Genomic DNA, 13,397 nt, shown 5'->3' with positions numbered 1-13,397 from the left:
TTTAATAAAGCTGAATATAAATTATAATTAGAACTGCAGTGCAAGAAGTGGTTTGAGTTGAGTGCTGCTTGTTTTCCTTATACTTGATTTTGGCTGGCATTCCATTAATGTATTTAAAAAAAGGTAATTTATTTTTTCATGCCTCACAACATTTTTTGTTTCCATCTAGATATGAAGCTGTCATGCAGCCAATGCATTGAAATATTTTTATTCTTCTACACTTCATTTTGTCTTGATTGGACTCTCATAATGACGGTTTGGCACCCAGAGCAGTATATTTAGTTTTTGTGGTTTTGAGCATAGCTCCTCCTCTTTCTAGTTGGCCACACCCCTTCCAATTGACCCCACCCATTCAGCTGTCTCCAGCAGCCCCCTTTTGATTTGAAGTCACCAGCCGCCACTGGACATAGGCAGTCATTACTAAATACAATCCTGGTTACTGACTAGAGTAGCTATGGTATTACATTAGGAGGAAACAGCTAGGCTTGAAATGACCTCCTGGTTGATAGCCTAGCAACCTCCTATAATCCTATGAATTGTAGTTTTCATCTATCACAATTCACATTCAGGTAGGCCTAATTCAGCGTATTCACCTCTTCATTGCTTTATAAGTACAAAGGCACATAGTAGTCTCATCACACAGTAATAATAAATACTTTGCTATTTTAATAGACAGCAATGTCAGGAAATGCAGATGCCGCAAAATAAAATCATCTTTAATAATATCAGCAAGAACAAATCCATGTACTGCAAGAATTAAATTGTCTCAATTCCATAAATAAGAAATCCAGAAAATATATGTATTTATTTGGATTCCCTCAACCATGTTTGCTGTCTCATAGTGGTTTTATTTTTCTGTATCTTTCATAATATGTTAATGCAGTGTTGCATTTCAAGAAATTCCATTTATTAGCAAGCCAACAATATATCAAGGCCTGCTCTGTTAAGACTAGCATGCAGAAAGAAACTTTAATAACAAAAAAATCAGCCTATCATTAATCTGAGATTAAGGCAACTCAAAATATGCTATTTTAGAAAAGGGGCTGAGTCTTTTCCCACTACCTCTTCTGCATGTCCCCAGATAATTAGTAGTTGATACTCCATCTAGGCAAAAGTAACTGGCTGAGACTGTAACCCCCTAAAAGTACCTAAAATAATTTTTGGATGCTTTACCCTTGCCAAATTACTTATCTAAACTAAATTCACAGCTGCACAATCTCAGATAAGTGATAAATCTTAAAAACAGAGTAATCACTGCTACCATTATGACCATAATAAAAATACTGGTGACAGTGATTGTTAGTGAGAACAAACACCAATAGGGAAGCTCCCTCCCTCCAACTCCATGGTAGTCATTGTGCTCCATATATATTACTTTGAGTTACTTTAAACTGGATATAATCAGCTTTGGTTAAAGTTCCAGTCAGTCTGTTCATATCACTCAAATGGACATTGAATAAATTAGCAGTTCTCCTGTCATATACTATGTCCCTTATCAAGGCTACACCAGTATCAAGTTGTGTGCTGAAGGCAGAATCCATAAACATCACTATCCATTTAAAGTTAAAGTCCTGTAATCCATATGCATCATTTCTTGCATTGTCTTATAATGCAGACTGTTATTTTATTGGCATTAATTGTTAACAGAGTGAACTATTGGTATAAATACCACAGACTAAAACTAAATATTAAGAACAATTGTTTACATTAGTGTAGAAAGCTGCAAATTTACATATAAATGCAAAGTACTAATCAGAAATAAACTAATGATAATGTTATTACACAAAACTAGCACACTTTTAAAAATAAAATAACTGCATTTTATGCCTTTTTTGAATAAGCTGTAATTCAGACATCTGCAGTAGCTGAGGCATGCTATAGTATAAACAGTCTATACTAAAATAACAAATAATTGTTTTAAAATTATTTGACTACTCAAATTTGTGAGAATTATGTCAAAATGCCAGTCTGTAGTCCTAACAGTGATTTTGCTGAACTTGATAGGCAAGTGACACTAATCCTTAACATCCAAGCCAGTGGTTTGCTTTTGAAGTGTGAAGAACACGCTTTCGACTGACATCATACTGGAACTCCTTTTCTCCACTGAAGAAATACAGACCCCCTGTGCAGTAATAAATAAGGTCAGTGCATTGTTTTAGCAATAAAATAATGTCAGTGCATTGTTTTAGCAACAGATAACACCTAGAAATGTTCAAAACAGTTACTGAAACAATTATTACAGTACATATTCAACAGAATTCACTTTTGTTAATTTAAAAGGCATGCATACTATTCAATTTGGATTCTATACTTCATGTAGAGTCATTTCATGCTCAGACAAGACAGTGAGCATATATAACATGGCGATGAACTAGCATAAGCTCAACCACATCATGCAATAAGCAAAAGAAGGCAAATTCAGCAGCTAGTGATCCCTCATACAACTGTTAAGCCATTCCATTAATCTTATATGCCTTGAGTTAATGCCTGCTGAAAGGAAAAGTAATGATATTCACTCGGGTCCACGATTTAAATAGAACACATCAGTGTTAAACAAAAGAGCTCATATCCATCATACAGCTCACTCTGACACTATAGCAAATACAGACACTAACAAAGGTCATATAACTAGCAGTCAGAAACTGTTACGACAGCAAGATTAAACTAGTTCATCTGGTAACATCCAGGATCTAGGTGTCTTGACAGTTAAACACACTGATGCTCCACTCACCAGGCTGAGCAAAGACAGGGTAATGATTATCTGGCTCTCAAGTGATAGAAAATGCAGTGTCACTAAAACCCTCAAGTCCCATCATCCCAGATAAATGTGCAGCCTGATTTTGCACACATGACAGTGAATGACTTGAGATGTATCTCCTTGGGTCATATGAAAGTTACATGATGGAGATCTCTGATTAGGCATCTGGAAAGCGAGTGAAACTAGTACTGAGTAGTATCCCATCTCCAACAATGTTGCTGCAATGCAAACAAAGATACCTAGTTTTAATTATAGGCTTAACTAATGATGTAATTCTAGGCGGAGCCAATATTTATCAGCTTGGGATGAAATGGTTGACAACCTCACTTGCTTTGCAAAGGATGGTCTGCATCTCTCTTCTCGTGTTTTTTGTATAATAGGTAATATTTTTCCTTCTCTCAGTGCCTTTAGTTGGCAAGGTTAGTCTTCTCAAATTACCCACATAGCCAACCACAATCAAAAAGATATGAAAGTAATACTACTCAGTGCTAGAAACCTAAACAAAATGTTGCACTCCTTACAGGCATGCCTAACCCTTGAAAATGTTGATATATGCATTGTTACTGAAACATGGTTTCAGAACAGTGGAAGTGCCTTTGCAGTACAGGGTTTTAATGCCTACCACACTTTTACACCCATGGCCGAATTATCTAAGATACCATTTCACTTTCACACTCCTTGTAATATAGGACAATGATGTAGAACTCCTCCACATTCATTCATACAGCAAACAAAAGCCAGTACCACATAGTAATCAACTACTGTACTTCTTTATGACACCGACCAAGCACGAAGCATATCTGAATAAAGTGACAATATCCTCTTGGGCAAAAGCATAGCTAGGATAGGGCAAAGATGACAGCTGTCCAGGGTTCAAGGTGTCAGGGGACATATCTGCCAGATGCAAATTAGTCTTTAGTAAAATACAATCATTCATATCCATACCGGCATTTCTGAATGCCCATACAGAAATGGAATACTGCTTTTGCTATCAGAACAGAAGCTTTTGCTTCAGTGCTTCATTTGCGGTGTAATTTATAGCAAGCTGGTTGGAAATTTTATGAATAAAGAAGAATACATGCTGCATCCCCTTGATGTACAGAAACAGTTATGTTTTTATCTTCACAGAACAAAACAAATTAGAAAGTCAAATCCACTCTCTTTTTCACCAGAAAGGGTGGGATGGCCAGTCTCTAAAGTCACTATAGCCAAATGGATACAGACTGTATTTCTTGGATTTATTCTCAGCAAGGCATGACCTTACCAAAATCTCCAAAGGCTTGCTCAACTAGATCCATGGCTGCTTCATCTGCTTTTTGGTCAAGAACATCTATTGATGATATTTGCGCTACAACTACATGGTCTATACTCATACCTTTGTTACTCATTATAAACTGGATATTATTTCTAGAAACAGAGCTGCCTTTGGTTTGATGTTACTCCAGAATATCCTTCCATGAGGGCTACACAAGATCAATGTAGCTGGGGACCAATCCATTCCTCAAATCTGACTCAGCCACTTTTTACAGCCCGTGGATACTGGAAACTCTCAAGTTAATCTCTTACCCATAATGCTGTAGTCCCCAACCATACTTCAAATTTTGTTTGCTGGCCTTTTAGCTTCATAGATAATTAGAAACAATACTGAGATGAGAAACTAATACCTGGAGCTCAAATGCAGGAGCATTGTTCTCTTATTATCTTGTTCTTTTTCCATAAGTCATAAAATCAAAAGGTAGAGGGTTGAAGGGAGGGGAGTTTAGGAAGAATAAAAATGGACGACACAGATGGCACATTATGGTGAGTACATAACTTCCTTGTCTGATGTCAATTTTCATTAATTCCTCAACAAGTGGGACTGAGTCCCCAGCTATCTGAATCACAGGAGGACTCTAAGGAAAGATATTCCTCAGCACTGCTGAGCCAAAGGCTGCTTTTCCCCTCAAGACCAGATCCAATTTGTAATGAGTAATAAAGGTATGAGGATTATCCCAAGTTGTAGCTGCACAGATATCATCCCTAAGACCTGGATAAGAATACTGATGAAGTTTCCATAGATCTGGTTGAATGGGATCTTAAAGGATTTGACAAAGACAATGCCAATTTGCTGTAGACAAATGAAATACAATCAGTTAACCATTTGGCTAAAATTCTTTGGTAACCAGTTTGCCCCATTTTGATTCCACAAAGGAAACAAATAATCGGTCTGTTTTTTTTCAGATCTTTTTGTTCTATGCAAATAGAAATGTCACTGTCTGTGAACTTCCAACAAATGTAACATGCATTCTTGTCTGTTAATGAAATTTGGAAAGAAAACTGGAAGATTAATAGATTAACTGATGTTGGATTCTGACACCACCTTCGAAAGGAAGGATGGGGTGGTTCGTAATGTAACTCTATTTTATTAGAAAATTAAATAAGGAGGCTTAGAGGATAGGACTTGAAGTTCCAAGACTCTTCAAGCAGAGATTTTAACTACTAAAAGTATAGTTTTTCAAGTAAAAAAATTTAGTATACACTTTGCTGATGGTTCAAATGGAGATTGAGTCAAAGCTTGTAATACTAATTTCAGATCCCATGGCAGAGCTGGATCCTTAAAAGGGGGTCTAATAAGAAAGGTTCCTCTTACAAACGCCTTACAAAGTTTTCAACAAGCTAAGCAAGAGTTATTTCCTCCTACATGGAAATTAGAAATGGCAGCTAGTTGTACTTTATCAGTCGAGGAGCTAGCCTCTTCATTAAAGATTGTAGCTAAAACACAAGAACTTTAGGTACCGGTGCTGAAAAAGGATCAATAGATCTTTGTTGAGCCTCAAAAGCAAATCTTTTCCATTTGCTTCTGTAAAGTTTCCTACTGGCATCTTTATGGCAAGACAAAACAATGTGATGTACAGGGGAGGAGAGCCTTGGTTATCTGGCTATCAGTGGAAGTGGAGAAACCAGGCCTGAAATGTCTCGGTGAATCATGCCTGTCGGGTGAGACAGGGGTCTGGAATTGGATCCTGAATCTATGGTGGGCAAACTAGATAAGGGCAAAGAAAGGGGAACCAAATCTGATGAGGCCAATAAGGTGGAATGAGGATGACTGTGCTCTTCAGTCGAGATGCTTTCTGAAGAAACTTGGGGATTAGACGAGTTGGGAAGTATCGGAGAACTAGAGCATTAGGGATAAGGGACAAGCTTAAGAGCATCCAGTATCCACAAGCTGTAAAAGAAGATTAAAAATATGAGGCATAATCAAGGATGAGTAAAACAGGCATTACTTAATGTGAGATTGTGCTGATTTGGAGCCTAACATGTGACTATTCCTATTCCATCATGGAGGCCTGTTATGTGGGCATTCTAATGATGGCTCAGTAACAGGTAAAAGCCAGAAATCCAGAAAAAAGAAATTGTGGATGTTCACATGACTTTACTGGAAAATTGCTTTTACCACCTCAAAAAAAAAAAAAAAAAACCAATAATATGGTAGAATAATATTGGCTTTATGAGGGCCCCCTAATATGTCAAGAAAAGTTTAGTTCAGATTGCAGTAGTCAGTGAAGATGGTACAAATCAGAACATGCATGTGTGTAGTAGATAAAAAAGTATGTGGTTTGCCAAGTTTTATCACAATGCTAATTCAAATTAAAATAAAATGTCTATAGAAATAATAAGCAGATAACAATCCTGTTTCAGCAGAAAAGAAAACTGCTTCTTGCTTTATGACTCTGCTCTTGGAACAATCCAACTATTCCACCATCGACTTGTGAACCCACACTGCCACAAAACAGGTATGTACAGTGATTCTTGAATTTAATTAATGCCAACTCCTTGGACAAACTGGTCCAACTCCCATTGAGGGTCTCTAAAATATTATAAATGTCTCTCACAAAAATATTCCTCCATATCACTGGTCAGATATGACCATCGAGCAGTGATATTTACTTATGGTGTGAGACACAAGTTACTTCAAAACCCCTCCAGCTTCATTGGCTAATTTAACCTAATCAAATCTACTCCAGCTAAATGATAACCTGATGAAATTCAAACACCCTCTTCACCTAGATGACTATACATCACACACTGGAATTTTCAGAAATAAATTTTATACCCACCTCTAAGATAGCACTGAGGCCTTGGTCAGCAAAAGATATAAATATAGTGCCAACTTTATGCACAAACTCACCTGGTTGGACCATAGTATCAACAAATTATACAATAGGAAACAGAAACTCCTAACCAATAAAAGCAAACTTAATACTCTGCCAGCTAGGTAGGATCTCAAAATAATCAAAAAAGAACTTAGAGACACAATCAAATACTCCAAGAGCAAGTACAAATTACAAATCACCACCCATGCTAAGAATGACAACAAAACTTTCTTCAGTTTTGTCAAGAACCTAAGAAATAATAACCATTAATGCACTGAGCTAAGGCACATCCCCTGAGGACATTTCCAAAATATTAGTGGACAAATTTGACTCATTTTTTACCCTTCTGTCTCCCCCAATTTGCTCACAGTATATTGGCGTGTCTACTTTGTTCTAACAAGTTACCCTGAATAAGTTTTAATTGCTCTCTCCAAGGCTAGAAAATCTATTTCAGTGGGCCCTGACAATGTGCCAGGTTGTCTTCTTATTAGCAGTAAGCACTGCCTAGTTGATTCCTTATTACATCTATTCAGTTTCAACCTCTCCACTGGATTCATGCCAGAGTTATGGAAAACCGATGTTATCATTCCAATCAACAAAGGGGGATCTGTGACTAATGCAGGCAACTATATACCTATCAGCCTCACTTGCCTTACATGTAAGGCAATAGAGCACATCATTATGAACCTCATAAACAAGGATATAGGCTATCTTCAAAACCTAGATCCAAACTAGGTTGGTTCATAGGTAGGTACTAGGCTATTAGCCTTAGAGCCTATATAAGCCTAGCCAAATAGTACCCTGGCTTTCGCCACCCAAGAAAATTATTTTCCTGGGTCCCTGATAAGCAAAGCCACAGAAGTGATCCCCGGGGTGAATTTCCTATTTCCCATCCAATCATCAAGATTTTTCTTGAATTGTGCTAATGAGGAGCTTTGTTTGATATAGATAGGTAGTTTGTTCCAGAGTATGGGTTTGTTAAAGAAAGATCCTGTCTACTGAATCTGGTGGATATTTTTGAAAAAGTCATCAAGGCATTAGATTGAGGTAAATTAGTTCATAGGGTATACCTGGATTTGGGCAAAGCCTTCAACGTCATCCACACTTGGCCATCATTGATAAGATAATCTAGCTAAATGTAAAACACTGTGTTAAAAACTGGTAAGCAAACTGGCTCATTGACAGAACTCAGTCTGTTAGTATTGCTGGCGAGGTTGGTTTACCTGTGATGCCCTCCCAGGATTAGACCAGATATCTTTAGTATCTGCTAAACTGATATTAAAGGTCTATGGCTGATAATGTTTGCTAATGACTGCAAACTCAGAGCCGTCATAAACACTCTAAATGGCTTACATGATATGCAGAAGGGTCTAGCTTGTGCTTATATGTGTTGCCTTTTTTATACTATTACCCCTGCACACTGCATCAGTGCTATTCAATAGAAGCAACAGGGACAAAAGAATCTCTGTTGCTTTTCTTTTCTTTTTATTAAACTATTAAATTGCAATCTAAACAGTTCAGAGATATGAGAGTCTGCCAAAACAGGGCAGAAATACATGGAAAATCATGTATGTTTCTTTAGTTTAGCAGAACATACCTGATTTTTCTTGTATTTGGTCTCCCTTCTATACAGAGCTCTCAACCTCTTAGCTCAAGAAATGTGGACAAAGCCTTAAATAATGGGGACAAATGCCCCAAAAATGGGTTAGATTGTAAATATTGCTCTTAGAAAGTTGAAAAGCTGCTAAAATAATAAGATTTGTGTTAGCATTCATTGTCTGAAGGATATGAAGTCTGAAACTGAAATGCATGTCATTATTTAGTGACTTCAGCACTCACCGATTTGTCAGAAAACCATACATTTTATGAGAAACAGACCAAAAGTATGAGACAAAAATCTAGACATTCTGTGAAAATCTGTACAGTAGAGAAGTAAGCTGTATGTCAATAGAAAAAAGTCTGGCCGCTCAATGGTACTTCAGTGGCCAGTATTTTTTGTATTTTTATATGCTCAATTTACAATGGGCACTCTGGTTGAGCTGTCTAATTAGTGTGCTCATTTTTTAATAATAATGACCTATCATTGTTTAATGTAATATAATATAATGTCCACTTTGCTATGCACTTGGCTAGGCATATGACTCGGTTCAAGAGACACAAATAAAACTGGTCACTAGCTAGCAAAAGAATTCCAAAAACAACTAAGATAAAACACCAAAGGAACTCACAAAAGGATCTGTGTAAAAGAATGTAAGAAATTTTATTCAGCAAACTTTCGGGACAGCTATTCTTCAATGTTTTCAACAAATATAGAACTCAGTCATTTATTTATACACCACTTTTAACAGGTTGCCAAATAAATAGCATTTTTAGTTTTACATGCAGCAAAGCTTTGCAAACAAAATATTTTTTTTTGTAACTGGATGTTTAAAATCATTGCTTTTATTGATATATTTGCAAAATTGTCAAGCATAACATGGAACAGTACAAAAAATATCAGCATGCAGGTAAAGAAGAAAGCTGTATAACTCCAAACTCCAAAGCTCTCCACAAAGAATTTCTTCTCCACGAAAATAATGCTCCAGTAGATAATGCTTCAGTAAAAATATATTAAGTTCTTTATTTAAATGCTAGCACAGTAAGCGCTTTCACCTTCTCGGCTTTATCAAACTACAATGTGCCATTATAAGAGGAGGTATTTAAATACAGTTCATTCACACTTCATTGGCCCGTATAACTACCTTGTCATACAGCATCACAACTATTTCAAATAACTACTTAATACATTTAAAAATCTTAAAACTTTAACTATTAAAATAACAATTTATTAAAACACATAAAAACATATTATCACGTACTTTAAGGCCTATAAATTCTTTTGTTTTTGAGTATAGGCTTCATTTGAATCCTATCATTCATACCAGGGGATTTATCAGCTCTTAGTCTGATAATCCATTTGAGTTCACACTCTAACAGATATGTGTCCATATCCCCTCCTCTCATGCTAGGTTTTATTTCTTGTATCACACTGAAACTAAAATCATGATCCGCTCCCATTTGTCTAATATGCTTTGCTAGCGCATTGTTTTCAGCACCTGTCCTAATGAATATCCCTGAGCTGTCTACAGAAGCCAGCACAGGCAAGATATATAATATTGGTGCTTGTACAGGTTGTATCAGTCCTAAAGATATATTCAGCCTGTGTAATTGGATGTTGGAAACTTATTCTATTGTCTATGTACATACATTGATTACATTTGCTACAGGCAACCGTATTTCTCCCATCCCTATTGGTTATTGATCTTTGAACCAATGGCTTATTACATAGTTTCCTTTTCAGGTTCTGTTTGTTCTTAAAAGTGAACTTGGGAACCTCTCCTGCTACTTCATATAAGTCATCATCTAGACTCAAAACTTGCCAATGTTGTTTAATGATGTCAGTTATCTTACCAACATCCCTTGTAAAATAAAGTGGCATTCTGAGCGCTCCTTGTGTAGCTTTCTGGTTCAACCTCATATGACTATCCCATTCAGAAAAATAGGGTTTTCCTACCCCATCTCTACATATCTCCACTTCTTCCATATGCTTATTTATATCAGTAAGCTTATACCCTCTCTCCAGTAACCTATCCCTTAAATCAGATATCTCTGACGAGTACTTCTGTGTACATGGATTCAATCTGGAGGCTCTCAATGTCTGCCCTTTCACAATATTGTCAAATACATATCGTGGGTGCATGGAACGCCTATGTAATAAGTTATTCCTAAAACAGGGTTTCCTGTATATAGAAGTATTCAAAAGTCCATTAGTCATTCTAGTAATCTTCACATCTAAAAAAGGGAGTTCTATCCTGGAATAATTCATAGTAAACTTAAGGTAACTCGTAACACTATTAATTTTTTCTCCAAACTGTAACAGAGAGGACTCATCTCCCTTCCAAATAAGGAAGAGATCATCCACAAAACGCCTATAATACTCAACATTATTCCTAAATATATCCATCTGGAATAAAACTTCTTGTTCCCAATCTGCCATCATTTTTTGTGAGCTATTGGCACAGGAAGTGCCCATAGCTACGCCATCTTTCTGTATGTACAATTCTTCTCCAAAAAGAAAAATATTATTTTCAAGTACTATTTCTATGAATAGAGTCAATATTTCTATGAAATTATCATCAAAATCACTATTCTTCCTTAAATAATTCTGGCACCTCACTATACCTTCCACATTAGGAAAAAACAAACATTGTAGTTTGATAAAGCCGAGAAGGTGAAAGCGCTTACTGTGCTAGCATTTAAATAAAGAACTTAATATATTTTTACTGAAGCATTATCTACTGGAGCATTATTTTCGTGGAGAAGAAATTCTTTGTGGAGAGCTTTGGAGTTTGGAGTTATACAGCTTTCTTCTTTACCTGCATGCTGATATTTTTTGTACTGTTATTTGTGGTTGGAGTTGCAGGAAAGTTAATCGCTTTGGTGGTATATCTGAGCTGGTTTATCTACATAACATGGAACAGTGCACTTAGCTACTACATTCACCTTAGGTTGTATGTTTAGATCCTTAAAACAAAATTGCTGTCTCAAGTTCTTTTCTTTTCTATATACAAAATTTGGTTGTTGTCCTACAATTTCCTTAACCATATCAGAGGAACACAAAATAGACCAATTTTCTCTAATTATATATTTTATCTTGCTAGTGTGTGTATAATATTTAATACAATAACTTAGGCTAGGTTTAGAGTTTAATAGTGGACCTTGTTGTGTCTTTCGGCTTTTCCCGGTTAGGGGTCGCCACAGTGGAACTCCAGTCCATTAATGATTGGCAGTAGATTTTTACGTGCCGAGTTGCCAGCCCTGATGCATAACCTTCAACGAAGGTACGCCCATTCACGCATGTCTCCACACAGAAGACGCTTTAGCTGAGAATCAAACAGGACAATGTCTTACTGTGAGACGAGAACGCTACCTATTTGTCGATTATTAATTTGTTCTTCAGAAAAGTATGGTCTAGCCATAACATTTCTTTCATCCAAGATTTTTTTTTCTGTTATTATTTAAAAGATCCAAATTATAACCTCTATCAGGAAATTTAGACTACATTTCATTATTCTATATAAGACAATCATCCTTAGTGGTATTCAACCTACTAGCTCTAAAAAATTGACTACGAACAATACCACTATATATATATATATATATATATATATATATATATATATATATATATATATATATATATATATATATATATATATATATATATATATATATATGACCAGCATGCATACTTTTACTATGTAGATATCGTGATGTTTGCACATCTTTTCTATAAATTTTAGTATCTATTTTACCACCTCGTATAAAAATATTAATATTAAAAAAGTATACTAATACTAGAAAAAAACAGGTTTACAATGTAAAAAAGTGGTACTAGAGTTCAAATATACAAAAAGGTCTTGTACGATTTCTAAACTGCAATGCCACACAAGAAATATAACATCAACAAAGCTTTTATAAAACTTAACTTTTCTAAAATATATGCTTACAATGCTGAAAATATATTTTTCTTCCCATGTTAGTGTATGTATTAGCTACTGATGTATCCATTGCAACTCCCTTGACTTGATGGAAATACTGTTCTTTAAATAAAAATACATTATTGCACTAAACTAGGTCCAACACCAAACATATAGATTCTATTTCATGGCTGGATTTAGCGGTGGACTTACATAAATAATGAGTACCAAGGTCACACAGAAAAAACAATCAGTAAAAAGTAAAAGAAAAATCTAACCAAGCTAGATTTTCCCTCTGTGATTCCTTGAAACCTCTTGCATTAGAGGCAACATGGGATACATGCAAATGACCCCTTAAGGACATCAGGTGTTTCAGCTAAATGGCAGTTCTGAATGTCCATGACATTTTCCTTTTTAAGTCTGTTATGGACAAATTCAGGCCAATAAAGCCAAACCCTACTAGCTGTGAACACGTGTTTTGGCCTTCTTATGGCTTTGTCAGCACAGCATAAATGGAATGTCGGGCTAACATTTGGAAACACACGGTTGTCTTACCCAACATAAGTCCATAACCATTAGGGTGACTTTAAAATATCCCAACTAACAAGCTAAAACAATGAGTACCAAGATCACACAGAAAAAAACAATCAGTAAAAAGTAAAAGAAAAATCTAGCCAAGCTAGACTATTCACTGTGTGATTCCCAAATGTTGATTGACAGCTTGTACTCCATATTCGTTTGGAATGACAGTAAATGAACCATTTTCATCTAAAGTCATAAACATAAAGTCTTCAGAACCTACATGATCAAGTTCCTTCTTTAAGTGTGATTGCCACAAATATAACTGAGAAATAAAATCTTTAGCATCCTTGATAAAATTATTGACTGAGGTTAATGTCAATCTTAGAACATTTTTTAAATACACTGGTCCTTTGTAACCTCCTGCACAATCACAAAACTAATACCAGCCTGAACACCCAAACAACA

General features: G+C 35.9%; 1 long non-coding RNA gene across 1 annotated transcript in view; it reads right to left on the bottom strand.

The window, feature by feature from the left end:
* Positions 1-704: 704 nt before the first annotated feature.
* The window catches only part of LOC122802793, a 40,301-nt gene continuing 27,608 nt past the window's right edge, over positions 705-13,397 (bottom strand). Inside the window, exon 3 of the long non-coding RNA XR_006364978.1 lies at positions 705-2,122. This is a non-coding gene — a long non-coding RNA (uncharacterized LOC122802793). The remainder of the gene's footprint in view (positions 2,123-13,397) is intronic.

The sequence above is a fragment of the Protopterus annectens genome, chromosome 5.part0 (genome assembly GCF_019279795.1).
Source record: "Protopterus annectens isolate FY-2018-M chromosome 5.part0, PAN1.0, whole genome shotgun sequence".
In the NCBI taxonomy this organism is placed as follows: domain Eukaryota; kingdom Metazoa; phylum Chordata; order Ceratodontiformes; family Protopteridae; genus Protopterus; species Protopterus annectens.
Note: the sequence above shows the minus strand (reverse complement) of the source record. Positions and strands in the feature narration are given on the sequence as shown.